The following is a 13,530-nucleotide window of genomic DNA, read 5'->3' on the forward strand; positions in this document are numbered from 1 at the left end:
GCAGCGCACATGACAGGTAGCTAATTCCAATGGTCAGTCCCCCATACAGTTGCAGAAATAGCAATAGTATCACGTGTAGGCTATGGTTATAAAGCATGGTAACTGTGACAGCAGAGCAGTGTCCTTGGAAGGTAGCTGGGCAGCTGCCCACATTGAAGTTGGAAATGTTGGCCTGTCTGGTTCATGTATACATACACATGTGTGACTGGGCACATGCATGGGGAGCACTTACTCTAAAAAAAGGACGAGAAAAAAAGGCAGGGCTAAATATCATTCATCAACATTTCACACTCATTTTCATTTTAGTAGCATTTGGCTGCAAGACTAAATTATCTGCTGAAATTTTTTACCGTCTTTTGCTTTTTTTTAGATAAATTCCTCAGAAAATTCAAGGTTGCATTAAAAAAATAAAAACACTGCCCATATGAACCTCTTCATTACCCAAGGATCTCCTAACTGGGCTCACACGCAATCTGGTATAACCAGGGATATGTCAGGATGTCAAGTTCTCACTGCAAAAGCCGATACATTTAACAGTTTTGCGCATGCATCCACACATTGCACACATCCATATAAGGCCTTCTACAGATTCCACATGGAAATCCTATCCCGGGTCTGCTGTTTTTCTATCTCATACCTTTCTGCAGTAATTTATATCTGTAGCAAAGTATATGCAAAATGTCCGCTAAATTAAACAAAAGCAAAATTCTGGCTGGGTAATATTTTGCACAGAGGTAAACAAATCTTCTGAGGTAAACTAATCTTTCTGGTTAGAAAATAACAAAAAAAAAAAAAACCACCAAAAAGTCCAAAAAACACCCCATTCCATGCGGTTCATATATTGTCCATCGCCAAAGTTAAACATGAAAGAAATCCTACAACAAACTCTGGGTTATTTCACCATTAAGGATCTTTTCCTAGATTGCTGAAGTATGGGAGTTAAAAAAAAACTCATCAGCCACAAGCAATAGGCAAATATATACAAATTGATCTGCTACAGCACTTCAGTGCAAAGGGCACGGAACTCAGGATGTTTGCAGTGACATTTCACAAATCTAATATTAACACCTCAGATGTATCTGGCACTTCTCAGCCCCAAAAAAGTAGATCCCAGGATGATTTATGGACTGTGAGCATATAAATATGTGTATTTGGGTCATTTCAGTCAATGGTGGAAGACAAAGCAGTGCCCTGTCAGGACTGAAGATGTCAAATTGCTCTGCACTCAGACAGAGGGTGAAAAAAATCTGGTAGAGCCCCGGCTTACACCTTAATCAAAAGATTTAAACCATTTAGGTAGGGTCCTACTTCTCAAGTTCTTCACATTCCATCATCAGTGCAAAAGAATTATGAAGGATAGCAATATCAAAGGTGCAAAGCCAGCCTGAATCTCAGCTTCTGCATTGCTTCCTTCAGGAGGAACACTCTCCCCTTTACTTCCATTTCCCTCTCTTCATGAGAGAGCTGAGATGAGCAAGATCCTGAGGCCAGCTGTAATGATATCACTCTGACATGAAGGGAACAGAGACGACAAAAATTTTCTGCACAAAGTGCAATTTTAATCACTTTAAAGGATCTGAGGTTCTCTTTTAGCTGTTTGCTTTGCTCTTAGGTTATCTCCATGGCCACAAGACAACAACCTTCCTTTCTAAAAGCCAATAATCAATCATCCGGCTGTTTATCTGCCCATCAGACCCTTATAAAAATGTCAGAACACATTGGCTACTTGCAAACAAATGCATAAAAGACGTACAAGTCTCACACACAATTAAGTTTCATAGAGTCAGAGTACCAGTGATTCAAATTCAATTTCCAGCAGAGAAACAGGGAAGGAATGCAGCTGTTGACAGCTGTGCCGGGCAGCGTGCTCACCGCCTGGTCCCTCCTGCCACCCAGCAGAGATGTCACACAGGACATGAAGGAGACACGGTAGACAAGGCTATGGAACAAGCAAGTCAGATGCAAAGCCACAGGGAACCAGGCTTCATCAGTCCTGCTGCTTGCGAGCGAGGTGTTTTTAATAATGATGGGTGGAAATTCTGTTTTTTATGGGCCTTGAAGGTTTTGGCACTACAAATGGTACCATGTATGGCCGTGCCTCAGATAGTATTAAGAACTGACACTTCTGGGAAAGGAAGCAGGAAAAAGGCACGCACAGTGCATCCGGCATAAAGGACAACAGGCAGAGGAGAAACAGAAGGATGTGCATAACAGTGAATGAGTGATAACAAGGTGGGGAGAGAAAGAGGGAGTGAAATAATTAGGGAGGGAGGGAGGAAATAATTAGGAAACTGGAATCTGGACTGGCATCCTATTTGCATGCAGCCCGATTAACTCTGTCCTTACAAAGGAATGACCAAGCAGGGCTTTCCTCCTCAGTCTGCATGCTGTGTTTGTGTAAGTGCTACTGATAGTTAAGATTGCCAAGATGCTTGGAAGCTGTTTATCAATCACTTGTTGCTCCTTTCTAAGCATTTACGTGTTTAGGATTTGATATTTTTTTTAGTGAGGGTGGAACAGTTCTTCAGCAGTTTTTCTTGTGCAGCAGTTTCTCTGAGCTGATTGGGGAGTTACTCCCTGTACCACACACTTGGGCAACTGAGCAAGCCACGTCCCTGGCTGTGGGGCTGAGGATGGCGTGCTGCCTCCAGGAGAAAGAAGAGGCAGAAAACCGTTCTGTAAACATGCTGCTCCTCCATAAGCAGACCCAGCTCTGAGCGATGCCACACTGCTTCATTTCAGGATAACAGAAGTCCTGCTGCACACATCTGTGCAGAAGTGTGGGTACCACTGCAGCTGTAGTACTGCTGCACGTGCCCTGCAGAAAAGCAAGGTACAGAGGCTGAGCAAATGAGACAGCGCCCTGGAATGGGATGCTGTGTGTCCACCTCAAGCTTGAGATCAGCTTTATCCCTGTCACACCAAGCAAGGTCGAATGCATAGCACGTAATCACTATGGACGGGCCAAGGATTTAGCACGGCTTCACTTCACCGGCTCCTCTCCCAAATTAAATAAACTGTCACCACTGCTCTGTCCATGTGTGTCCACAGGCTTGTTTCTGAGAAACACAGCCAAAAGCAGCCACAGGGAAGCATTCCAGCCAGAGGGAGCCATGTGGAGCGCCAGGAGGTGGCTGAGGCCTAGGCTGGGCCTGGGGACCCCCATTGCAAGGCAGAGCAGCACGGCAAGCACTGCGGGCATGGGTGGCAGCCAGCAGGGGTAGCAGGTGTGGGCCTGCCCTGAGCAGGGAGCAGAGTGCTGGGTCTGGAGTGGGCAGGGTGGGGGCAGGCAGCAGGGACCCCGGCCAAGGCCCAGAGGCAGAAAGTGCTGGGAAGCAGGGAGCCACAGTCAGGGTGCACAGAGAGCTGCCCGGCCGGTAATGCCAGGGCATGCTGCCAAAAGTTTGGGCACAGCCTGGCCATAAGCCCAGACATTGAAAGAGCAGCCTGAAAAGTGAGGTCTTACCAAGCCCATTAGCAGCCTGCAAGTTCCTCTGTCCTGTATCCCTCCCTTGGGCAGTCGCTTGTGGGATGAAACTAACCCAGTTTTCTTCAGGAGGTCCCATTTCTCTCCTCAGACTCCACTGTTTTCTTCCAGCAAGCAAAGAAGTACAAAGTGGGGAAATCCAGGCCTTCAGAAACGTTCCACCAGGATGCCAGAGCTTTACAGTGGCTCAGTCCACCGGATAAGGAGCGGGAAGGCCAACGGGCAGGGCTCAGAGCCTTCCAGAGCCTGGCAAAAAGCTGGGCTGGGCTGGCAGGACCCAGCCTCCAAGCAGAACACCACAGCAGCAGGATAGTCTCATCCTGCTGTAACAGCACACCACCCATGTTAGCATCTCTTCCAGCAGTCAACTGCTTTTTACTCTTGGAGCTGGGTTTTGTTTTGTGTTGCTGTTCCGAGATGCGATGACAACTCCTCAGCAACTTCCCACGTGCCATTTGAGAAGCACAGCTCTGACCAGCTTACTCCTGCTATTTCAACAGGAAGCCCAATGCACACAGCATTTCATGAGGCTGGGCTCCAAGTGCCAATGGCAGCTCATTAATTACTCCCTGCACCTCCTTACTCTACGTCAGACTGATGGAAAGCCACTGGCCAAGTCCAGTTACCTGAAGCTCATGTGAGCCGTCCTCCTAAAACATCCCTCTTTTACAATAGACCATCCTCACATTACTTAGAGTCAAAACAAACTTGCAAGCTGAGTGCAGAGCAGATCCTGATGTGGGAACAACAAAGCAATGAACTTAAACACAGGCTCTCGTTTGTGCGTTTCTGGGGGAGGAAAGGACTAGTGCCTAAGAGGGAGAAAAGTCCTTCAGATACTGTGGTCGCACAGAGTTTGCCTGAGCGGGATAAACCCGCGGTACTTTCAGTTCACTACAGGAATTGCCTGTGATATACGCCGGACTCCCCACGACGGGACAGGAAGAGCGGCGAACTCCGGAGCCCCACAGCAGCTCTCCCTGCTCTGGGGACGAGAGGCGGCAATTACTGCTCCTACACATTCAGGAGCTTCTCCAACACAGCGCTTGAACGCGCCGGTTACCCCAAGGCCAAGGAAAAGCAAGGAGACCCCCCGCAGCCCCGCCGCCAGGCACGGCCCCAGCGGAACAGCCGCCCCGCTCCCGGCCCCGCGGCTGCCCGGCGCTCGGCTCCCGGCACAGGAGCGGCGACCCCGGCACGGCCCGGCCCGGTCCGGTCCCAGCTCCCTGCGGCGCTGCGCTCGGCCGCGGCGCGAGACTCCCGGCGGCTCCCGGCCCCGCAGGGAAGCCCTCTGGCCGCGCCTGGCCGGCGGGCAGAACAATGAGAAGAGGGGAAGGGAAAGGGAGAAAGTGCGGCTGCTTCCTCCCGCCGGCCCTCTGCCTGGCTCTGCCTGCAGGAGACAGCGGAGCCTGACCAGGGGCAGGGGGTGGAGAGAGCAGGAGGAGGAGGAGGAGGAGGACGGAGGGAGGGAGGGAGCGAGGGAAGGAGGGACGAACGGGAGCCTCTCTCCTTCCCTGGGCTGTTTTTTCAGTTTCCTGTCTCGCATTGTGCTCACAGCGGATATGTGCTGCGCCTACAGGTGTGTCCCCTCCTCGCAGCTTTTCTCCGGCTCCCCGCCGTAGGCTTTGGCTGTCGGGGGGCGGCGGTGAATCGCGACCGCCATGTGACGATCGATCGATCCCTCTCGGGGCGCTCCTCTCTGCTCTCTCGCTGCCTCCCCTCCCTCTCTCCCTCTCTTTTCCCTCCCTTCTTCCTCTCTCCCTCCTTCCTCTCTCCGAGGTGGCCGCTGCCGCTGCCGCCTCCGCGCTGACTCTGGCGAGGCGGCGGCGGGGCCCGCCGGGAGCAGGGGTGGCCGCCGGGGGGCTGCCGGAGCGCCTCCGCCCAGCGCCGCCGCCCGCCCCGGGCTGCCGGGAGCCGCCTCCGCGCCGAGCGTCCGCGCCGCGGGCTGCCTCCGCCGGCGCTTGCACCTGTTGAAGGTAACGCAGCCCTTTCCCTGCTTCTGCGCGCCGGGTCGGGGACGAGCTGCCCGTTCTGCGCCCGCCTGCAACCGCCGATCGCGGGCGCCGCAACTTCACCCTTCCCCGCCGCGGGCAGGGCGAGGGACGGGCAGGGACGGGGCCGGGGTTGGTTACGGGGCTTCCGAACGGCGGCTCCGCGCTCCCGGCGCTGTTCCTCCGCCGCCTTGCAGGCGTTGCGACCCCCCGCTGCCGCTCCCTGCTGCCGGCTGTCCCGGTGCCCGTCGAGCTCCCGCTCCCCGCCCGGGTTTCGCAACGCCCGGTGCCGGGCAGCCTCGGGTTCGCCGCCCGCTCGGTGCGGCGCGGCCCCGGCCCCGCGTTCCGCCCCTCGCACCGCCGGCTGCAGCTCGGGTGCTCAGCCGCGTTTTGTTTGTGTCTGTTTGCGGAGGCAGCTTTAAACTTTCTTTCCAAACTGTTAATTAGATATACTGCGTTTCGCTTCTGATTCGTGCCGGTGAACGAAAGTGCCGGCCCGAAACAGTCGTGACTCAAAGCATAGTTATTGGGGCAGTGCAGAACACCTCTGCCGTTCCCTGTTGCGATGGGCCGTACCTGCGCGTGACTTCGTCTTCTGGGAGGCTGCAGTGGCGGTGCCACCCGGAGACAGAAGGCGTCGGGAATAAATAACCGGGGTTCTTCCTGCCTTAGTCAGACCCGGGGTGAATGTACAGAGAGTGAACCGCAAGTTTTTGGTGCCCAATTGGGAATAGCGTTGCCTTTGTTATCGGTGTGTTGCAAGGCTGCGGTCCCATCCCTATTGCTGCGCTCGCCATGGAATGAAAACTTGTTTGTGGAGGAACTTGGTGCTTTTGTAGCTAACGTTGTTGTTACCTTGAATGTGATGATTAACTTATTGAACACCAGAGGGAACTCTCAATAGGTAATTCATTCAAGAGCGATATATGCTTGTTCTGCTATTTATGTTCTCATTACAATGGAATCTAGAAGGAAGCTGGGGTCGGTAAGTAATGGGCTGCTGGCATTTACCTGGCATTACCTCGAGCTTTCCTTTTCTAGGGGTGTCTGCCCCAAAGCCGGGCTGGAAATTCTTTCTCCTGCCTTTCCAAACCTTACAGTGTTTAACCGGCTTTGGTGGAGCAGGGTTGTGTACTGGCTGTGGGCAGAGCAGCAGGACGACCTGTTCCCTGTGCTCTGAGGAGTGAGCTTGGCACTCCGTACCCATCCTCCTGAATCCTGCACACATCCCTCTGGTGCAGGGGCTGCTGCCTGCCATGGAAAGGCCAGAACAGAGCATGCTTCCAGCCAAAACAAAAGGGAGGAAGTCTGCTTCTGAGCCTGGTGTGGCTTGTCCCCGCTGCTTTGAATATTTGTGGTTTCCAAGCATGGTGGGAACTGAGTCTGACTGAAGACAGAGTAGAAACTTCTCTTTTTAAAATGCTTTTACAATGATCTGATGTAACTGAGCAAAGCTGGTGTTGATCCAGCTAAACTCGATGCTGCTTTTAGTAGTAAAGTGAAGTCCAAATGCGCACCTGAAGCTTCAGATGCTCTTGATAAGCAGCTATAACAGTTCCGTTAACCAGATTTCTCTGATACTCCCAGATTGCTGACAACATGGGAAGGATGGCATAATAACCACACTTGTGACTCTGACTTGTGCTCCAGGAGCTGAAGCATCCAGCTGTTCATCCTGTCCTTTTGCCAGAGGTTACTTTGCCATCCAGCCTTGTTTCCTATTGGAGCTCGAGTGTGCCAGTGTTTACAGCCTGGCACATGAATGTGAGCTGTACTGTATGGCTGTTCGTGCTAGAGCGTAATGTGGAGAAGTCCAGTAGCATGAAGCCTCCTGCTCATCTCCGTGCTGGAAGAGGGACAAGGCAGACAGCTGGGGTCAGCTAAATCGGGTGTGATTGAGAACTGGAGCCTGACAGCACTCACGTTCTTTGGAAATGGTGTTTTCCCTAGAAAATGTGACTCAGCTGAGCTACTTTCCTATCGATTCCCATGGGGATCAGCAGCAGGAGGCAGCTCTGTGCAGGGGGAGGCTGTGTGATGGTCTCGCTCATGGCACTCCCTTTGCTGGGTTTCAGAAAGTAGCAGTGAGCAGCTTTCTTCTTCCCATCCTTCGTCCCACATGGATTCTGGGAACTAGAAGGAGAAAGGTGTGTTTTCCCTTCTCTCCAAATCTTGCTTTGTACATCTAACTGAAGAATCTGCGGATACCAGTATATAAAATATCCTCACTAAGGGCACAGCCATTTGCTGCCTGAGTCTTCCTGCAGATATTATTGGAAGTGGCGTACAGGCTTTAAATAGCAAACAGCCCCCGGTTTTGGAAAGCTATGGGTGCATAAGCTCCCCAAATACAAACGTACATTTGAAGGGAGATTTCTTGGGAGTTGGGAGGTCCCTTCCAACACAGGCCATTCTGTGATTCTCTTCATGAATGCCTGTGAATAACAAAAATACCAGTGGCCTGTTGTTAGCATGTTTGAATTCTGGCTTGTTTTTAAGAAAATTGTTTGTACACCTGTACTTTTCTTTAATGATGACACGATATTAATCGTTTATATTTCTGTAACACCTGGATTCTGAAATTTTGCATTCACTTTTAAAATGTTTGTTGTATGAAGCACTGAATGAAGATATTTATTACACCAGTGCCACATTCTGACTATTGAATTACAACTGTAAAATTAAGGTAACAAGCTTAAATTAGAGTTTGCAACTTTAAACTCTTGCCAGCAAGCAGTTAATGGCAATGTTAACTGCTAGTAAAGTAATTGCTGCCATTTTTTTACTGTCATTTTGTTCTCACTTTCCTCCAGTCAGACTGTTCTATAGACATATAATGAATATTCCCCAAAATAGCTTGGCATTGTCGCTGATGCAGTTCCTCATCAGAACCAATGTGATGATGAGCTAATGTGCACTTCATTAAACACACTTGATTTATGCAAATAAAAGCTGTGGGGCCTTCCTTAAGTAAAGTTAGCACGTCTTAGTGAGATGAGAGTCTAAACAATTAAAAATGGAATTAAGTAAACAAACAACTCTAATGAAGCATTCCTTCCACTTTTTTACCTTTGTCTTTTCAACTCAGTAGTGGATATCTGTTTTGCCTTTTCTTGGAGGCTTTCTCAACCAGTATGGAATCCTCAGTTTATAGTGAGAGGATCCTGTTCTGTTTAGATGATTTCCACTAGCATTAAAAATAATAAAAATAATAAAAAAAGATAAAGTAATCACAAGATGTAATATAGCCAGGTGCAACTGGAATTAGTCAAGTATTACTTGACTAGTTTTGTTTAAATATGGGCCCAACTTGGAATTGATATTCATCACTTAATTCTCATTTAAAAACCAACCAACAAACAAAAGCACTGCACACGTAACCTGAGTAAGGCATTTAGATGGTGTCTCTTTTAGAAGTGCAATGTTTAGACAGCAAGTACTTTAACTTCTTAATCCCTGCTTGGTCAAAACTTGCATAGACAAAGTAGAAATAAGGAAAGGAAGAAATAAGTTTTATGTACCCATCAGTGGCTTAGTGCTACAGAGAAGCTCCCTTAGTGACCAGAAAATTGCTCAGGCTTGGCTTTAGAAGGATGCTGTGGAGTCTGTGCCGGGAAGGCTCTAAAGAAGCGGATGGATGGAGGAGGCTGAGGACATGTGCTTGCCCAAGCACTGGAGGGTTGGGACTTGTCCTTACGGAGGTAGTTCATGGGTATCTGGTAAAACTGAACGTTTCTTGGTTTCTGTCTCTTTAGGAATAGATAGCTTTTGGATCTCTCTAAGCTTCTTTCTGTCTTGGATGTTAGAGGGAAGCCTCATAACTCCCTGAAGTGTCCATACCTAACAAAGATCAGCAACAACAGTTAGACACACCGAAGCCAAGCACCCTCTGCTCAGTCACCCAGCTGCAGGCTGCTGCAGTGCAAGGCAGAGTTCAACCCCAGGAGTGTGTCAGCACAGCTGTGGTCACCACCACGTGCTCCTTGGGTTGTTTGGTTTCTCTTTGAAATCTAGCTTCCATGAGCCAGTGCTGGCGCCGGAGCAGCTTGATGATTAGCTCCATGCTGAGTTCCCTGACAGTTGCCAGAGGACAGAGTTCACCCAGCACCTTACAAGGTGCTTCTGCCTGTCCTCCACCTCTATGGGTAGCTGCTGAGCTTTCGTTTTCCTGGGCTGGTGCTAGATATGGACTCTTCCACTTCCTGCCCATGGGCAAACAGCTTGGTTGTGTGCTGGAAAGAACTGCAAACAGGAATTTTGCTTTATTCAGACAAAGTGTGTTTTTAGAAAGTTGGTTATCTAATTATAGCCTTATTTCTACTGTTTTGCTGGTTTTTCTCAGTAACTGATATTGCTAATTTAGGGCCATAAGTAAAGAGTAGAGACTTTTGGGTCATTTGCAGTGAATGGATTTTGTGTTGCTTGGCAGCAGTCACTTTCTTTATGCTGGAAATGTGTCATCTCTTTCTTTCTGTAAGAAGTGTATAAATCTTTCTCAATCCTACAGCAAACAAGAAAGAAGTGGAGAATTTTTGCCACTCAAACCATCCTTCCTGTCTTTTGGTAGACCATCAAGAGTGTTCTGCTCCATGAAGTACATAGGAACTGTCAACAATCCAGACTAACTTTTTTAAAATAAAATCCATTTTAGCAGCTAAGCTTAATTGTTACAGAACTTGCTTTTTTTTTTTTTTTTTTTTTTTTTTTTTTTTTTTTTAAGAAAAAAATAAGTTGATGCTTATTGCTGAATGGATGTAGCTAGCATCTTTCTAGATAAGCTGGATTGGTTCTGCAAGTCAGTTCAGTTTGAAGGGAATTCTCATAAACCCAAGAGTAATCTTCCCATGTCTAGAGATCATTAGGGTGATAGCTGAGTCTCCCAGGACTCCTGGAGAAGTGACGTAGAAATAAAGTCTCACATTTCAGGCTTAACCTTCTGGCTATACTAACTGGCTGTGTTTTAAATATGTATGTTGAGAGTATGAGCGTATGCTTCTCACATCCTTTTTCCTGCAGCTTCTTTATAGCTTAAGAAGAGACAGTAGTTCTTCCTGGCAGATGAATGTACCTATAATGCTCTTGTATATAAAGATATAGCACTTGCATGCCTAGTTGTGTCGCTATTTAGAATTGAGGAGGGACCAATTATTTAATCCATGTAGGAAAATAATTATCATTCAAGTGTCTTCAGCCACAGGAAGAAAGTTAAGGATAGAAAAAATGAAATACTATTTTCCCTGAGTCAAAGGGGGCAGTTCAGTCAATTTTTTCTTGGACATCAGTAGGCATACATGGCAAATGAAAGTTACTTTCCTGAAGATATGATACATGGCTCACATTAGTAGGCTACAGTTTCCTTCAGCTTGTCATAGTTATTTAGTCAGTCCTTTCTCTTTAATGATTCTGGTTGTGTTCATTGTAACTGGAAGTCCAAGATACGCTGTATCTCTCTTAAATGCATGAGAAGATTGTTAATTTGTCATTCATTAATATGTTGGTGCGACATGTTGAACTTGTGTGTTTTCTTCATTAAATCAGTATGAGACAAAATGGTTGAGACTTAGCAGTGGGCCTGTTGAATTTTATGGCCAAAAAAAAAAAAAAAAGGCAATAATTTAACCTCTTCAGGAAAGACATAGAGCTGCTGGAGTGGGTCCAGAGGAGGGCCGCAAAGATGGTCAGAGCGCTGGAGAACCTCTCCTAGGAAGAAAGGCTGAGGGAGCTGGGCTTGTTCAGCCCGGAGAAGAGAAGGCTCTGGTGAGTCCTCGTTGAGGCCTTCCTGTACTTGAAGGGAAGCAGGAGGGAGACCATCCTTCTATGCGGTCTGAAAGGAGAGGGGGGAATGGCTTTAAGTTGAAAGAGAGAGATTTAGGACAGATGTTAGGGAGAAATTTTTAGATCAGAGAGTGGTGAGGCACTGGAAACAAATTGTCTGGAGAAGCTGTGGGTGCCCCATTCCTGGAGACACTCAAGGCCAGGTTGTATGGGGACCTGGGCAGCCTGAACTGCTGAGTGGCAGCCTGTCCATGGCAGGGGATTGGAACTAGATGGTCTCTAAGGTCCCTTTCAACCCAAGCTATTCTATGATTTGATTTCCAGCCTGGTAGGAGTGATAAGTATCTTAAAAGGAAAAAAAAAAAAGAAAAAAAAGAAAAAAAAGATGGAAAAAAAAAGAAGATTTTGTGTGCAATTTTGATTCAGATCATCAGCAATTGAAACTTTTTCCCTCCTGTATTAACTGGCAGCCTATGTAAGTGCTAGACGTGATTACAAAGCCTGGTTGCTTCTTGGTTATTTTTTTTCCGCCCAGTAGTGCTACATGAAGATATAGCTTGTATTTCAATGGCTTTTACTCAGACACAAAGTGTCCTTGTGGTACTCATAAGAAGTTTTTCAGGAGTCCATAACTCTAAGGCTACAGAGCGGATATTGTGGGTGAGGAGCATACATGTGCTGTGTGCTCCAGGTTGCCTCGTCCTGCCCGCCCAAACTGTTGAGTTGAAAACCTAAAAGATTTTCTTTATATTGGCAACCCCACAATCTTTGTATGCATTTAGTTACTGCAGGGAGATGCCTTTAATGTTCATTAACAGATGGTCTCTTCTTTTGACATTTAGCAGTGGCAAGGTCTGCAAGCATTTCATAGTCCATTGTGCATTTGATGCAGTGTTCAGTAGCACTAGTGAAAATGCACAGCAATATCGTTCTGGGTTTGTTGTTCAACATTTTGTTTTGGTTTGGTTTGTTTTGAGCATCAGCCCTGGGACTGGGTGTAGTGTTGCCATGTTGCTCGTTATTGCTGCATGCTGTCCTACCCCATTCAGTGTTTCTATTTATTTTTGTATCTTTGCATCCATCAACCACATTAGCCTCTTTAATAACAACATGAACTCCTAGCGTGATGCTTGGTTATGCGTCTATGAGGACCTCTCTATCCTTTCTGGTTTCCTTACTTCTTAACTTCACAGTCCTCTGATTTGCAAACCTACTCACATTCCTTATTACTAGATAGATACATCTGCATTCAGATGTCTTAAGAGTGTTTTGGCTGGAATGAGCTCAGCTTGACAAATTATTGAGATAACTCTGTGTGATATCCTTTCTATTGTTATTTACCATGCTACTAAACCATGTAATCCATTAATTTTATTGCAGAGGATGTGCTTATTTCCAGGCAGGCAATAAAACTAATAAGAGATATAGAGCATAATTCCAGTCTCTGTGAACTGCACAAGCAGTATTACCCTTCCATTGTGATGTTATTCAGCAATGATAACTCTGAGATCTTTGATTTAACTGCTTTTTAATCTATTTGGCATGTATTTTTTATATTCTGTTCTTAAAATCTGGTTGATTTGATGTTCGTTGACACATTGTTAAGTCTTCACTTGCTGAATTCAGTGTGAAATCAATAGATTTCACCTGCCTTACTCTTCCCCCTTTTGTGTTTATACAAATGACATGTTGGAAAATTCCTCATTTTCTTGAACTGCCAGTTACAAATGCTTTTTTGCTTAAGATACTAAGAAACCCACAGAGCACGTGATTTCTTTTCAGCTGTGCACGTTGTCCAGCCCCTTGTCTTATATTTTAACTAAAGCATCTTTTCTTCATCTCTCCCAGCAGGAACAAGTACACGTCAAAAGGCGCTTTGTCCTGGCAGCTATTTGCACAGAAGCCTGAGGCACTAGAGCTCCCTCTCGCTAGTGGTGGTCGTGCTGCTCAGGTGGGCTGAAGATTTACTTGGATTGACATTTTTTGATTTTATTTTTTTTTTTAACCTCTCTTTCTCCTTTCCAAGAAGTGTGTTGCTCACTCGAGGAAGAGGGGGTCCTCTTGTAGAGCTCTGCAGTGTGGTTGCTTGGGTATGTTAAGAGAAGAGATGGCCATGGGGGGGTTAATTTGCTTTGGCTTTAAGTTGAAATGTGACCTCAAATTAAGTTTAATAATCTGTCAGGAGAATGTATTTACTTTACATTTGTGATCGATACTCTCTGATTTCATAGTGATTTTTATGCATACTTTCATACCTCCTGGACCTATAGTGTAAAA

General features: G+C 47.0%; 1 protein-coding gene across 4 annotated transcripts in view; it reads left to right on the plus strand.

Annotated features, from left to right (window-relative positions):
- Positions 1–4,956: 4,956 nt before the first annotated feature.
- PLXNB2 (plexin B2) overlaps positions 4,957–13,530 on the plus strand; it is a 247,415-nt gene continuing 238,841 nt past the window's right edge. For 2 of the 4 annotated variants that reach the window (XM_052667742.1, XM_052667740.1), the window contains exons 1-2: positions 4,957–5,066; positions 13,102–13,204. The gene's annotated coding sequence lies outside the window, so the exon portion shown is untranslated. Of the gene's footprint in view, positions 5,067–5,447; positions 5,464–13,101; positions 13,205–13,530 lie in introns of those variants that run through there. The other 2 variants (XM_052667741.1, XM_052667743.1) reach the window with 2 other exon arrangements.

This window comes from Tympanuchus pallidicinctus, unplaced genomic scaffold (assembly GCF_026119805.1).
Source record: "Tympanuchus pallidicinctus isolate F22 unplaced genomic scaffold, pur_lepc_1.0 scaffold8, whole genome shotgun sequence".
In the NCBI taxonomy this organism is placed as follows: Eukaryota; Metazoa; Chordata; class Aves; order Galliformes; family Phasianidae; genus Tympanuchus; species Tympanuchus pallidicinctus.